A 16733-nucleotide genomic window follows, 5' to 3' on the forward strand; every position below is an offset into this window, starting at 1 on the left:
CAAAAAATGCACTGTTTCCCACTTAATCATGAAAATAGGCCATTGGGCGCCAAAGTTGTGTAACAATCACGAGAAAGCCCAGAGAATACCTTGAACACCTCCAGGGGGACCAATGTACGTTGTGGAAACTTACAGAACTAGCACAGGACTACCGGTTTGAAAACTAAGTCGAAAAAGGCACTTTTTTCACACTTAAGCTTGAAAATAGGCATCGGGGGCCAAAATCGTGTAACAGTCACGAGATGGCCCGGGGAACACATCAAACACCTTAGGACGGACCAATGTAAGTTGTGGAAATTTACGGAACTAGAAAAACACTTCCGGTTTGAAAACTATGTCGAAAAAGCCATTTTTTTCACACTTAAGCTTGAAAATAGGCCATCGGGGGCCAAAATCGTATAACAGGCGCGAGACTTTCCGGGGAACACCTCAAACACCTCTAGAGGGACCAATGTAAGTTGTGGAAAGTTACAGAACAAGCATGGGACTCCCAGTTTGAAAACTAAGTCAACAAATGCATGTTTTTCACTTAAAGTTTGAAAATAGGCCATCGGGGGCCAAATTTTTGTAACAGTCACGAGAAGGCCCGGGGAACACCTCAGACGCCTCGAGAGGGACTAAAGTAAGTTTTGAAAACTTACAGAACAGGCGCAGGACTCCCTGTTTGAAAACTGAGTCGAAAAAGACACTTTTTTTCACACTTAACCTTGAAAATACGCCATCGGGGAACGAAATCGATTAATAGTCAGGAGAAGTCCCGGGGAACACCTCAAACACCTCGGGAGAGACCAATGTAAGTTGTGGAAACTTATGAAACTGCCACGGGACTCCCCGATTTGAAAACTAAACCAAAACAAGCACTTTTTTCACACTTAAGGTTGAAAATAGGCCATCGATGGCCAAAATCGATTAACAGTCACGAGAAGGGTCGGGGAACACCTCAAACACCTTGGGAGGGACCAATATAAGTTTTGGAAACTTACGGAATTACCCCGGAACTTCCGGTTTGAAAACTAAGTCCAAAAAGCCACTTTTCTCGCATTTAAGCTTGAAAATTGGCCATCAGGGGCCAACATCATGTAACAGTCATGAGAAGGCACAGGAAACACATCAAACACGTCGGAAGGGACCAATGTAAGTTGTGGAAATTTACGAAACAAGCACGGGACTCCCGGTTTCAAAACTAAGTCAAAAGATGCATTTTTTTCACACTTAAGCTTGAGAATAGGCCATCGGGAGCCAAAATCGTGTAACAGTCTCGAGTAGGTGTGGGGAACACCTCAAATACCTCAAGAGGGACCAATGTAAGTTGTGGAAACTTACAGAACTAGCACGGGACTCCCGGTTTGAAAACTAAGACAAAAAAGACACATTTTTCACACTTAAGCTTGGAAATAGTCCATTAGGGGCCAAAATCGTGTAACAGTCATGAGAAGGCCCAGGGAATACCTCAAACACCTTGGGAAGGACCAATGTAAGTTGTGGAAACTTATGGAACTGGCACGAGATTCCGGTTTGAAAACTAAGTCAATAAATGCAATTTTTTCACACTTAAGTTTGAACATAGGCCATCGGAGGCTAAAATCGTGTAACAGTTATGAGAAGGGAACACCTCAAAGGAATTAGCACGGGACTCCCGATTTGAAAAATAAATCCAAAAGGGCAATTTTCTTAACCTTAATTGCAGAATAGGCCATCACGGGCCAAAATCGTGTAACAGTCACGACAAGGCCCAAGGAACACATCAAACAACTCGGGAGGCACCAATGTAAGTTGTGGAAACTTATGGAACTAGCACGAGACTTCCGGTTTGAAAACTAATTCGAGAAAGACACTTTTTTCATACTTAAGCTTGAAAATAGGCCATCGGGTGCCAAAATCGTGTAACAGTCACGAGAAGGCCCAATGAACGCCTTGAACACCTTGGGAGGGACCAATGTAAGCTGTGAAAACTTACAGAACTAGCACGGGACTTCCAGTTTGAAAACAATGTAGCAATCACGAGAATGTTCGAGGAATACCTCAAACACCTCAGGAGAGACCATTGTAAGTTGTGGAAACTTACGGAACTTCAACGGGACTCCCGACTTGAAAACGAAGCCAAAAAATGCATTTTTTTTCACACTTAATCCTGAAAATAGGCCATCGAGGGCCAAAATTGTGTAACAGTCACGAGAAGGCCCGGGGAACACCTCACACCTCGAGAGCGACCAATGTAAGTTGTGGGAACTCACCGAACTAGCATGGGGCTCCCGGTTTGAATACTATGTCGGAAAAGTCACTTTTTTCACACTTAAGCTTAAAAATAGGACATCGGGAGCCAAAATCGTGTAACAGTCACGGGAAGGCCCAGGAAACGCATCAAACACCTCAGGAAGGACCAATAGAAGTTGTGGAAACTTACGGAACTAGCACGAGACTTCCGGTTTGAAATCTAAGTCAAAAAAATGCACTTTTTTTCACACTTAGGCTTGAAAATAGACCATCAGTGGCCAAATTCGTGTAACAGTCACGAAAAGGCCCAAGCAACACCTCAAACACCTCGGGGGGGACCAATGCAGGTTGTGAAAATTTACGGAACTTGCACGGGACTCCTCGTTTCAAAACCAAGTCAAAAATTGCACTTTTTTCACACTTAATCTTGAAAATAGGCCATCAGGGGCCAAAATTGTGTAACAGTCACGAGAACCCTAGCGAAACCCCTCAAACACCTCAAGAGGGACGAATATAAGTGGAAGAAATTTACAGAACTAGCACGGAAGTCCCGGTTTGAAAACTAAGTGGAAAAAGACACTTTTTTCAAACTTAAGTTCGAAAATAGGCCATCAGGGGGCCAAAATCGCGTAACGGTCACGAGAAGGCGTGGGGAACACATCAAACACCTCGGTAGGGACCAATGTAAGTTGTGCAAACTTACGGAACTGGCACAGGACTCCCGGTTTGAAAACTAGGTCCAAAAATACACTTTTTTCACACTTAATGTTAAAAATAAGCCATCGGGGGCCAAAATCGTGTAGCATTCAGTAGAACACCCGGGGAACACCTTGGGAGGGATCAATGTATGTTATTGAAACTTACAGAACTAGCACGGGACTGCCGGTTTGAAAACTAAGCCGAAAAAGGCACGTTTCTCACACTTAAGCTTGGAAATTGGCCATCATGGGGCCAAAATCGTGTAATAGTTACGAGAAGGCCCATGGAAGGGACCAATGTAAGTTGTGGAAACTTACGGAACTAGCACGGGACTTCCGGTTTGAAAACTAATTTGAAAAAGACATTTTTCTCACACTTAAGCTACAAAATAGGCCATCGGGGACCAAAATCGTGTAACAGTCACGAGTAGGCCCGTGGAACACCTCAAACACCTCGGGAGGGACCGATGTAAGTTGAGAAAAATTACGGAACTAGTACGGGACTCCTGGTTTGAAAACTATATCAAAAAATACACTTTTTTTCACATTTAAGCTTGTAAATAGGCCATCGGGGGCCAAAATCGGGTAGCTATCACGAGAAGGCCCGGGGAACACCGCAAACACCTCGGGATGGACTAATGCAAGTTGTGAAAACTTACGGAACTTGCACGGGACTCCTGGTTTGAAAATTAAGTCAAAAAATCCACTGTTTCCCACTTAATCATGAAAATAGGCCATTGGGCCCCAAAGTTGTGTAACAATCACGAGAAAGCCCAGAGAATACCTTGAACACCTCCAGGGGGACCAATGTACGTTGTGGAAACTTACAGAACTAGCACAGGACTACCGGTTTGAAAACTAAGTCGAAAAAGGCACTTTTTTCACACTTAAGCTTGAAAATAGGCATCGGGGGCCAAAATCGTGTAACAGTCACGAGATGGCCCGGGGAACACATCAAACACCTTAGGACGGACCAATGTAAGTTGTGGAAATTTACGGAACTAGCACGACACTTCTGGTTTGAAAACTAAGTCGAAAAAGCCACTTTTTTCACACTTAAGCTTGAAAATAGGCCATCGGGGGCCAAAATCGTATAACAGGCGCGAGACTTTCCGGGGAACACCTCAAACACCTCTAGAGGGCCCAATGTAAGTTGTGGAAAGTTACAGAACAAGCGTGGGACTCCCAGTTTGAAAACTAAGTCAAAAAATGCATGTTTTTCACTTAAAGCTTGAAAATAGGCCATCGGGGGCCAAATTTTTGTAACAGTCACGAGAAGGCCCGAGGAACACCTCAGACGCCTCGAGAGGGACTAAAGTAAGTTTTGAAAACTTACAGAACAGGCGCAGGACTCCTGGTTTGAAAACTAAGTCGAAAAAGACACTTTTTTTCACACTTAACCTTGAAAATAGGCCATCGGGGAGCGAAATCGATTAACAGTCAGGAGAAGTCCCGGGGAACACCTCAAACACCTCGGGAGAGACCAATGTAAGTTGTGGAAACTTATGAAACTGCCACGGGACTCCCCGATTTGAAAACTAAACCAAAACAAGCACTTTTTTCACACTTAAGGTTGAAAATAGGCCATCGATGGCCAAAATCGACTAACAGTCACGAGAAAGGTCGGGGAACACCTCAAACACCTCGGGAGGGACCAATATAAGTCTTGGAAACTTACGGAATTACCCCAGAACTTCCGGTTTGAAAACTAAGTCCAAAAAGCCACTTTTCTCGCATTTAAGCTTGAAAATTGGCCATCAGGGGCCAACATCATGTAACAGTCATGAGAAGGCACAGGAAACACATCAAACACCTCGGAAGGGACCAATGTAAGTTGTGGAAACTTACGAAACTAGCACGGGACTCCCGGTTTCAAAACTAAGTCAAAAGTTGCATTTTTTTCACACTTAAGCTTGAAAATAGGCCATCGGGAGCCAAAATCGTGTAACAGTCTCGAGTAGGTGTGGGGAACACCTCAAATACCTCAAGAGGGACCAATGTAAGTTGTGGAAACTTACAGAACTAGCACGGGACTCCCGGTTTGAAAACTAAGACAAAAAAGACACCTTTTTCACACTTAAGCTTGGAAATAGTCCATTAGGGGCCAAAATCGTGAGACAGTCACGAGAAGGCCCAGTGAATACCTCAAACACCTTGGGAAGGACCAATGTAAGTTGTGGAAACTTATGGAACTGGCACGAGATTCCGGTTTGAAAACTAAGTCAAAAAATGTAATTTTTTCACACTTAAGGTTGAAAATAGGCCATCGGAGGCTAAAATCGTGTAACAGTCATGAGAAGGCCCGGGGAACACCTCAAAGGAACTAGCACGGGACTCCCGATTTGAAAAATAAGTCCAAAAAGGCAATTTTCTCAAACTTAATTGTGAAAATAGGCCATCGCGGGCCAGAATCGTGTAACAGTCACGACAAGGCCCAAGGAACACATCAAACAACTCGGGAGGCACCAATGTAAGTTGTGGAAACTTATGGAACTAGCACGAGACTTCCGGTTTGAAAACTAAGTCGAGAAAGACAATTTTTTCATACTTAAGCTTGAAAATAGGCCATCGGGTGCCAAAATCGTGTAACAGTCACGAGAAGGCCCAATGAACGCCTTGAACACCAAGGAGGGACCAATGTAAGCTGTGAAAACTTACAGAACTAGCACGGGACTTCCAGTTTGAAAACAATGTAGCAATCACGAGAATGTCCGAGGAATACCTCAAACACCTCAGGAGAGACCATTGTAAGTTGTGGAAACTTACGGAACTTCAACGGCACTCCCGACTTGAAAACGAAGCCAAAAAATGCACTTTTTTCACACTTAATCCTGAAAATAGGCCATCGAGGGCCAAAATTGTGTAACAGTCACGAGAAGGCCCGGGGAACACCTCACACCTCGAGAGCGACCAATGTAAGTTGTGGGAACTCACCGAACTAGCATGGGGCTCCCGGTTTGAATACTATGTCGGAAAAGTCACTTTTTTCACACTTAAGCTTAAAAATAGGACATCGGGAGCCAAAATCGTGTAACAGTCACGGGAAGGCCCAGGAAACGCATCAAACACCTCAGGAAGGACCAATAGAAGTTGTGGAAACTTACGGAACTAGCACGAGACTTCCGGTTTGAAATCTAAATCAAAAAAATGCACTTTTTTTCACACTTAGGCTTGAAAATAGACCATCAGTGGCCAAATTCGTGTAACAGTCACGAAAAGGCCCAAGCAACACCTCAAACACCTCGGGAGGGACCAATGCAGGTTGTGAAAATTTACGGAACTTGCACGGGACTCCTCGTTTCAAAACCAAGTCAAAAATTGCACTTTTTTCACACTTAATCTTGAAAATAGGCCATCATGGGCCAAAATTGTGTAACAGTCACAAGAACCCTAGCGAAACCCCTCAAACACCTCAAGAGGGACGAATATAAGTGGTAGAAATTTACAGAACTAGCACGGGAGTCCCGGTTTGAAAACTAAGTGGAAAAAGACACTTTTTTCAAACTTAAGTTCGAAAATAGGCCATCAGGGGTCCAAAATCGCGTAACGGTCACGAGAAGGCGTGGGGAACATGTCAAACACCTCAGTAGGGACCAATGTAAGTTGTGCAAACTTACGGAACTGGCACAAGACTCCCGGTTTGAAAACTAAGTCAAAAAATGCACTTTTTTCACACTTAAGGTTAAAAATAAGCCATCGAGGGTCAAAATCGTGTAGCATTCAGTAGAACACGCAGGGAACACCTTGGGAGGGATCAATGTATGTTATTAAAACTTACAGAACTAGCACGGGACTGCCGGCTTGAAAACTAAGCCGAAAAAGGCACGTTTCTCACACTTAAGCTTGAAAATTGGCCATCCGGGGGCCAAAATCGTGTAATAGTCACGAAAAGGCCCATGGAACACATCAAACAACTTGGAAGGGACCAATGTAAGTTGTGGAAACTTACGGAACTAGCACGGGACTTCCGGTTTGAAAACTAATTTGAAAAAGACATTTTTCTCACACTTAAGCTACAAAATAGGCCTTCGGGGACCAAAATCGTGTAACAGTCACGAGTAGGCCCATGGAACACCTCAAACACCTCGGGAGGGACCGATGTAAGTTGAGAAAACTTACGGAACTAGTACGGGACTCCTGGTTTGAAAACTATATCAAAAAGTTCAATTTTTTCACATTTAAGCTTGTAAATAGGCCATCGGGGGCCAAAATCGTGTAACTATCACGAGAAGGCCCGGGGAACACCGCAAACACCTCGGGATGGACTAATGCAAGTTATGAAAGCTTACGGAACTTGCACGGGACTCCTAGTTTGAAAATTAAGTTAAAAAATGCACTGTTTCCCACTTAATCATGAAAATAGGCCATTGGGCGCCAAAGTTGTGTAACAATCACGAGAAAGCGCAGAGAATACCTTGAACACCTTCAGGGGGACCAATGTACGTTGTGGAAACTTACAGAACTAGCATAGGACTACCGGTTTGAAAACTAAGTCGAAAAAGGCACTTTTTTCACACTTAAGCTTGAAAATAGGCATCGGGGGCCAAAATCGTGTAACAGTCGCGAGATGGCCCGGGAAACACATCAAACACCTTAGGACGGACCAATGTAAGTTGTGGAAATTTACGGAACTAGCACGACACTTTCGGTTTGAAAACGAAGTCGAAAAAGCCAATTTTTTCACACTTAAGCTTGAAAATAGGCCATCGGGGGCCAAAATCGTATAACAGGTGCGAGACTTTCCGGGGAACACCTCAAACACCTCTAGAGGGATCAATGTAAATTGTGGAGAGTTACAGAACAAGCATGGGACTCCCAGTTTGAAAACTAAGTCAAAAAATGCATGTTTTCACTTAATGCTTGAAAATAGGCCATCAGGGGCCAAATTTTTTTAACAGTCACGAGAAGGCCCGGGGAACACCTAACACCTCTAGAGCGACCAATGTAAGTTGTGGGAACTCACCGAACTAGCATGGGGCTCCCGGTTTGAAAACTATGTTGGAAAAGTCACTTTTTTCACACTTAAGCTTAAAAATAGGACATCGGGAGTCAAAATCGTGTAACAGTCACGGGAAGGCCCAGGAAACGCATCAAACACCTCGGGAAGGACCAATAGAAGTTGTGGAAACTTACGGAACTAGCACGGGATTTCCGGTTTGAAATCCAAGTCAAAAAATGCACTTTTTTTCACACTTAGGCTTGAAAATAGACCATCAGTGGCCAAATTCGTGTAACAGTCACGAGAAGGCCCAAGCAACACCTCAAACACCTCGGGGGGGACCAATGCAGGTTGTGAAAATTTACAGAACTTGCACGGGACTCGCCGTTTCAAAACGAAGTCAAAAATTGCACTTTTTTCACACTTAATCTTGAAAATAGGCCATCAGGGGCCAAAATTGTGTAACAGTCACGAGAACCCTATCGAAACCCCTCAAACACCTCGAGAGGGACCAATGTAAGTTGTGAAAGCTTACGGAACTAGCACAGGACTCCCGGCTTGAAAACTAAGTCAAAAAATGCACTTTTCAAACACTTAGGCTTGAAAATAGGCTATCAGGAGCTAAAACCGTGTAACAGTCACGAGAACCCCCGCGGAACACCCCAAATATCTCGAGATGGACCAATGTAAGTTTTGGAAACTTACAGAACTAGCACGGGAGTCCCGTTTTGAAAACTAAGTCAAAAAAGGCACTTTTTCACACTTAAGCTAGAAAATAGGCCATCGGGGCCAATATCGTGTAACAGTTAGGTGAAGGCCTGGGGAACACGTCAAACACCTCGGGAGGGACCAATGTAAGTTGTTGAAACTTACGGAACTAGCACGGGACTCCCGGTTTGTAAACTAAGTCAAAAAATACACTTTTCTCACACCTATGGTTGAAAGTAGGCTATCGGGGGCAAAAAACGTGTAACAGTCACGAGAAGGCCCGTGGAACACCTCAAACAGCTCGGAAGGGACCAATGTAAGTTGTGAAAACTTACGAAAGTAGCACGGGGCTCCCGGTTTGAAATCTAAGTCCAAAAAGGCACATCTCTTTACTTCCGGTTTCAAGACTATGTCGAAAAAGACACTTTCTCCACACTTCAGCTTGAAAATAGGCCATCGGTGTCCAAAATCCTGTTGTAACAATCACGAGAAGGCCCCTGGAACAACTCAAACACCTCGGGAGGGACCAATGTAAGTTGTGGAAACTTACGGAACTTGCACGGGACTCCCAATTTGAAAACTATGTCAATAAATGTACTTTTTTCACACTTAAGCTTGAAAATAGGCCATTGGGGGCCAAAATCTTGTAACAGTCCCGAGAAGGCCCGGGGAACACCTTAAACACCTCAGGAGGGAACAATGCAAGTTGTGGAAACTTACAGAATTAGTACGGGACTCCCGGTTTGAAAACTAAGTTGAAAAAGGAACTTTTCGAGAGAGACCAATGTAAGTTTTGGGAACTTGTCGAACTGGCACGGGACTCCCGGTTTGAAAACTAAGTCAAAAAAGGCACTTTTATCACACTTAAGCTTCAAAATAAGCCATCAGAGCCAAAATCGTGTAACAGTGATGAGAAGGCCTGGAGAACACCTCCAACACCTCGGGAGGGACTATTGTAAGTTGTGAAAACTTACGGAACTGGCACGGGACTCCCGATTTCAAAACTAAGTCAAAACATGCACGTTTCTAATAGTTAAAAAATGCACGAGATTCCGGTTTGAAAACTAAGTCAAAAAATGCACTTTTTTCACACTTAAGGTTGAAAATAGGACATCGGAGGCCAAAATCGTGTAACAGTCAAGAGAAGGCCTGGGGAACACCTCAAAAAATAAACATCAGGAGTGACCAATGTAAGTTGTGAAAACTTACGGAACTAGCACGAGACTTCCGATTTGAAAACTAAATCCAAAAAGGCAATTTTCTCACACTTAAGCTTCAAAATAGGCCATCAGGGGCTAAAATCGTGTAACAGTCGCGAAAAGGCCCAGGGAACACAACAAACAACTCGGGAGGCACCAATGTAAGTTGTGAAAACTTACGGAACTAGCACGAGACTTCTGGTTTGAAAACTAAGTCGAGAAAGGCACTTTTTTCACACTTAAGCTTGAAAATAGGTCATCGGGTGCCAAAATCGTGAAACAATCACGGGAAGGCCCAAAGAACACCTTGAACACCTCGGGAGGGACCAATGTAATTTGTGAAAACTTATACAACTAGCACGGGACTCCCGGTTTGAAAACAATGTAAAAAAATGCACTTTTTCACACTTAAGCCTGTAAATAGGTTATCGGTGGCCAAAATCGTGTAGCAGTAACGAGAATCTCCGGGGAACACCTCAAACACCTCAAGAGTGACCAATGTAAGTTGTGGAAACTTACAGAACTTCAACGGGACTCCCGGTTTGAAAATTAAGTCAAAAAATCAACTTTTTCCACACTTAATCGTGAAAATAGGCCATTGGGGGCCAAAGTATTGTAACAGTCGTGAGAAGGCCGGGGGAACAACTCAAACACCTCGAGAACGACCAATGTAAGTTGTGGCAACTTACCGAACTTGCACGAGACTCCCAGTTTGAAAACTATGTCGAAAAAGTTGCTTTTCTCACACTTAAGCTTAAAAATAGGATATTGGGGGTCAAAATCGTGTATTTTCGACATAGTTTTTAAATCGGGAGTCCCGTGCCTTTTCGTTAAGTTTTCACAACTCAAATTGGTCCCTCCTAAGATGTTCGAGGTGTTCCCCGGGCCTTCTCGTGATTGTTACACGAGGAGGCTCCTTGTGTCCTGCATCGGCTGATAGTTGTATGGAGGGTTCATCAGTTGTCACCATGAAGAGGAACATTATGCAAGTTGGGCTGAAAGCATTCGATGTGGTTGTTGACGAGGTTGATCGCAAGAAGATGTGGGTCGCGAAAAAGGGTAGATCTCTGCAAAGATCCCTGATGTTGGGATTTGAAGTTCCTTTGTTGGCTCAAAAGAAGCTTCTTAATTCCTGAAGAGAGGTCTTTTGGGCAGTCTCAACCTCTCAGAGGGCGCATAGGCTTTTGGAGGTCTAGAGACTGGTGAATAGGAGTGGTTGCTCCTTGAGGTTAGGATTTTTGGGGCAAATCAGTGGCAGGTTGTCACACCCCACCCCACCCCAATTTCATATTAGAAATCTAAGGCATGATGGTTTAAGGCTAGTTAAGATTATTAAGTTAAAATAGTGAGATCTTCTATTGTAAGTTCATATTAGATTATTCACCCAAAAAAAAAAGTTCATATTAGATGTGGACTGATTCAAAAGAGTAGGGTGATTGATGTATGTTTTAAAGCCTAATTTAGTGTTCAAGGGTTCAACAACAAAAATGGAAACGAATAGCAAAGCAAATGATTTAGATTTCAATAACCAGACTTGCTTCATATTGTGTGTTTATAATCCTAGTGTATAAAAGTAGCACACACCGAACTCTCTTTCCTCCCTACTCAAATCCCATTACATTACACAAAAGAAATAGTACAGGTACAACTTTCAGGTATATACATTACACTTTACAATCAGCTCACAACAGTACAGTAAAAAAATAGGGTAAATTACATTAAACCCCCCTCAACTATGACCTATTTTTGAGTTGCCCCCTTAATGTTTTAAAGGCAACACTTACCCCCCTTGAAGTACATGAATTGCAAAAGTCATTAACACTGTTAACAGAAATTATTAAGTTACCCTTTTACCCTTCAATTGTATTGCTACAACTACTACCTAATTTCTTCCAAACCCTAATCAAATCAATTCAATCCCAAATCCTTAATTCCACAGTGTCGCCATAATTCCGATTAACAAACACAACAAATTCATTTGACAAAGGGAGTAAAGTCAGCCACTGTGAATCACCACAACAATCCCATATTTTTGCAGGACCTAATGATCAACAAAGGGAGTGAAGTTTGGGGGTGGCAATGGAGATGGGGGTGTTGTTTAAGGGCTTGGGGTTTTGAACTCATTGAAGAGAGAGAGAGAGAGAGAGAGAGATGAGGGGTTGCCTACAACAGCTTACGGCAATGGCAATGGCAATGGCAACAACAGTGGTTGAAGACAATGGCCCACCTCTCTTCATCTCACTTGCCACATGCAACCCCTCTTCCAGCCTACACCAACTCCTTTTTTTTTTTCTTTCTTTAACCAATGGCATCTCCTTCATTGTTCCTCCCTCCTCCCATCTCTGCACCACCACCTTATTTCCCCCACCACTCACCACCTCCCCTTTCGATTCCCACCAAGCCGAAACCCCTTCCCCGCAGCCTCCCTCCCACTGATCAAACACCCCAATACACTAAAAGCCCTATATTAATTCAACATATGTCCACTAAAATCCCCCCACCTAATCAACGTATCACCATCAAAACCCTCAATTCTTTTGCTGTGGAACTTTTTTATCAAATCATAATGGCTTGGCTAATAAGGGTTCTCTAGTTGGTATTATTAGCCATGAGAGTTTCTGGTTATGGCTTGGCATTTCTGGCCATGTAGAGTTGCTGGTTGTGTGTATATATACGATGTATGTATATATAATAAGGCTTTTTTAGTCATAAATTTTTAATTACAGTATGATACATTTATGCCAAATGACTACCGTTGTGATGACAGAAGAGGTGTGATGACAGAAGAGGTTTAGAGTTACAAAACAAAACTATAAGCGGGTTGAGTGTTGAATTTTTAAACATTGATTTTTAACTTGACAATGGGTCATAGTTGAGGGGGGTTACTGTAATTTACCCTAAAAATATATATATTGTTAGAATAGGAAATTGATAGAATGGGAAATTGATCAGAATTATCAATATAAAAGGGAATGAAATCTAACTCATTCCCTAACTGTTTCTTTTCTCTAAACCTACATGTGTATATATATGTATGTATGTATATATATTAATATGATTTACCCTAAAACATTGATTTTGGTTCTCTGTGTGGTGTAGCTAAAATTAAATACAACAATAGGTTGAGTATAGGAAGATTCATAGTTCTCAACCAAACTTGCTAGCATGTCCACCAACAAAGCACACCTACAGTAGGCAAACATTTTTTCTTTAATTTGTTAAAGTTGTATATTCCTTTATTTTTATTTTCCCTTCATGTCTTGGGAGGGCCTGAACCTTGCACCTTATCTTTTTGGGTATTAATAGCACTGAGCTAATAGCTGATATTTTATTTATTTTATTTTTTAAATTCTAAATAATGAATTAGAAACAAAAGGTTGGTTTCTATTTAATGAGGTTTCTGTAAACTAGATTTTAAAAATAAAGAAACAGGAACACATGGTCCCTGCCCGGCCCCACTCTTTGCCCGTGCTTCCAGTATTCAACATGATGTGAAAGCAATAATCAATAATTTGTGGTTGAATTTGAAGTTTATTAATCACATATTTTTTACTGGTTACGCGGTCTATTGGTGACGATGATATGAAGCCTGTTGTAATTGCAGAACCTGAGATAACTGAGACCATATTGTATGTAGAAGATGAATACTTGGTAAGGTCCTTTGATCTAATAATCTTCTGTTATCTGGGGTTTGTTATTTGTGTGCTACGACAAACTAATAAATGGATTTGTGGCTTCTAAATAGACTTTTATGTACAGTTTCTAGGGAAATCAGAAATTTTCAATAACTGCAGTTGCATCTGCTTTAATCACTTTAAAAGCATTTGTTCTATATGCCATTACCAAACACAATTTTCTGTAGTGCCTGGATGATCATAGCACAATTCATGTTCTTGCAATTTGAAATTTGTAGGCCCCCAATTTAGGAGGTCCCGTACGTGGAAATGTTATTAGCAAGACAATAGAATAATCGTGAGATATATTATTGAAGTTTGAAATCTGTAGCCTTACAGAACAAGATTTTCTCCAAGTGTTTCCCACAAACACTCCATTAATACCAATAGTTTACGAATGATGTGGAAAAGAAGTAACACAAGGTTTTAGAACAATAAACTCTTAAGGAGTTGTATTTAAACAACAAAGCTCAAATGCAAAAGAATATGGAAGTTGAAGCTCAAAACTTAAAAGATCTTGATGGGTATTACATTTAATCCTTCATCCCATGTTTGTAGACATGTAAAAATCTTGTTTTTATTGCCCTTCATCTCATTTCGGTCCAGTGCAGTGAATGCGTCTCTAGCAATTGAAACGAAGTAGCTGTTGCATATTTTAGAATTTAAATTTTGCGAAGGAGTCAACTTATTTTGAATCTAGGTGAAATCTGAAGCTCTCAGAACTTTTCTTAAGGGATTCAATTTATTTTGTCAAGGAGTTGACTAATCCTTTTATCTGCACGACAATTGGAGTTCAGGGTCGACCCAAGACCTTCAATGTTTTTAAGATTTTCACGTGTTAAGCATCTCAAACTCATCCAAAACCCTTTCTAACTCCAAAATAATTTAGATAATGAACATTTAATCATAAAACAAATATCAAAGACTTATTTTGGAGCTTTTTAATCTCAATCATTACAGCAGGAAAAATGTAAAACTTTTAAAACACTTGTACTCCTTTTGTAATGAATTATTCATCAAATACTAATGACAAAATCATGTTACATTCTCATATTTCATTAAGCTATCCAATACTTACACCAAAGGATATTGACAATTCAAAGTACAAATTTATCATTTGCTAGCCACTCACTAATTTTGTATTGTGAAATATCAAACATATATCACTGTAAAACATAACCAACAAAAGCATCATAGACAATATCAAAACTAAACCATAGGTCTAATTTCTCTTTCATTTGAAGCATTTTGAGGCTTCTTGAATTCAACCTTTATTCTTTTGTTATGTTTACAGTTAAAAATAGAATACAAGTATCTTGGCAGACTAACCCCAAGGGGTTGGCCTAGTGGTCAAGACCTGAGCCTAGGGTGTGCTCCCTTCAAAATCTACTAAGTGCAAACAATTTCTCGAGACCAGTTCATATGGGACTTTGCCCGACCCCCCACTAGTGGATGGTGAGATTGGTCTTCCGGAGTAGTCGGTCTAATGGGCCACATGCTGAGTTATCAAAAAAAAAAAAAAAAATTATCTTGGCAGACTTGTAATTATTCTAATTTGTATTATGCTTTGCGTTTGTTAGTGCATAACACAGGTAGGCACTCAGATCAAACTTATTCAAAAGAGATCGTATACCACAATTTGAACGATTATGGTTTATGCCTTTGTTTTTCGGTTCTAAAAATAAAAAAATTCTAGCGACCTTGCCCTATCTCTTCCCTCCCCATTCACACCTCATGGTTTCAAAGCATTGAAATAAGACAAAACAAGGAGGGTGTGGAGTAAGCCTAGAATGAGAGAGTGTTCTGACGATTGAACTTCCATAGAACTACATGTAAAGTGATACAGTCCATACCTAATATTAGGAAGATAACCTCTCTAGTATATTTGGGACTGGTTAAGTTTGAGATAATATTATAGTGTTAAAGATATCAGAATATATGAAGATCCATAATTGAAGGGATTTGATTGTATCTCCCACTATATATATGGTGTACCATGTAATCAAGAGGATTAACTAGTGTGAATAAAAGATGTAGCCCATAGGGCTTTGTATGTGTGGACGTAGGCCAAGATTGACTGAACCACATTAACTTTTTGTGTTCTTTCTTCACTCTTTTCTATTTTTATTATCTCTTCATATTCAACCTTCTTGTCATATTACCAATATCAACTGTTAACACCTCCCTTCACATGCTTCTCATATTTCTGAACTTGGAGTTATATTATTTAGTTTAGTGATCTCTAAAAAATGATCTTTTGAAAAAAATTACAGTGGCTGAAAAGGGGGGGGTGGGAAGTAAAACCCTAGATAATTTTGCGACCTTTATGCTTTTCCCAATAATTCTTATTTAATTCAAATGCTTATGATGTATGTTTCATTTGTAATCAGACCATTTTCAAAATTTTGCTTTATTTATGACGGATGGTTGTGACTTGTTAGCATATCACATTTTTATAGAGAGAGTAACAATATGTGTTCGACTGTCAGGTTATGGCTAGCGATGGCTCTGGGATGTTATGAGCAACGCAGAGATTGTTTGCATAATAAAGGACACAGTGAAAGAGTCTGGGATGTGCTCAAAGAGATTGGCAACCGAGGCTGCTGAACGTGGAAGCAAAGATAATATAACTGTTATTGTCGTTTTCCTGCATCCTGTATCTACTTCAGAGAGGATTTACTAGGTTTGATGGTATTCTTATACAAATTGTTTTGTATGTATGAAATTAAATTTAGTGAGACATGGAAATGAACCAGAGGTGGTAGGAAAAGGTTCACCTCCTCGTCTTGTGGAAATTGTATGCGTACATTTTTTAGTGGGAAACTACACAAAGCATATGCTTGTATTATTGGATTTCAATGTGCATATATGGAATAATATTGCTAACAGATGTTTAATGTGTTCACAGTGCGCGCGCGCGCGCACACACACTCTCTCTCTCCCCAAAAAGGCATGAACACTTCATTAAAATTAAACTGCACTACATGATTAAGGCAGGAATTTTTGATATGATAATACGATTCAAATCTACATGAATATGTATATGGCACAACTCGTTAGCACGAATATTAAATAGGTTGGATTACTGTCAAATTTGTATAGAACAAAGCTGACACGAATAATTGCTATAATGAAAAATTAGTTACATATTTAATATTATTTCTATTAAAGGGTGTTATGACATTTTTTAATCTCTTATATAACTCCCATCTAACTAAGAAAAAAGCATGTAAAATAGGATTTTAAAGCTAATAAAGGTTTTGTTTTTGTTTTCAATTGAAAATTTATTTGTCTACTGTTT

At 40.8% G+C, this 16733-nt stretch overlaps 1 long non-coding RNA gene across 1 annotated transcript in view; it reads left to right on the top strand.

Annotated features, from left to right (window-relative positions):
• LOC145822782 (uncharacterized) overlaps positions 1–16320 on the top strand; it is a 41032-nt gene extending 24712 nt beyond the window's left edge. The window contains exon 5 of the long non-coding RNA XR_014364482.1: positions 15922–16320. This is a non-coding gene — a long non-coding RNA (uncharacterized LOC145822782). The remainder of the gene's footprint in view (positions 1–15921) is intronic.
• The last annotated feature ends 413 nt before the right edge of the window (positions 16321–16733 follow it).

This window comes from Camellia sinensis, chromosome 3 (genome assembly GCF_055761805.1).
Source record: "Camellia sinensis isolate YWXY chromosome 3, ASM5576180v1, whole genome shotgun sequence".
Lineage (NCBI taxonomy): Eukaryota > Viridiplantae > Streptophyta > Magnoliopsida > Ericales > Theaceae > Camellia > Camellia sinensis.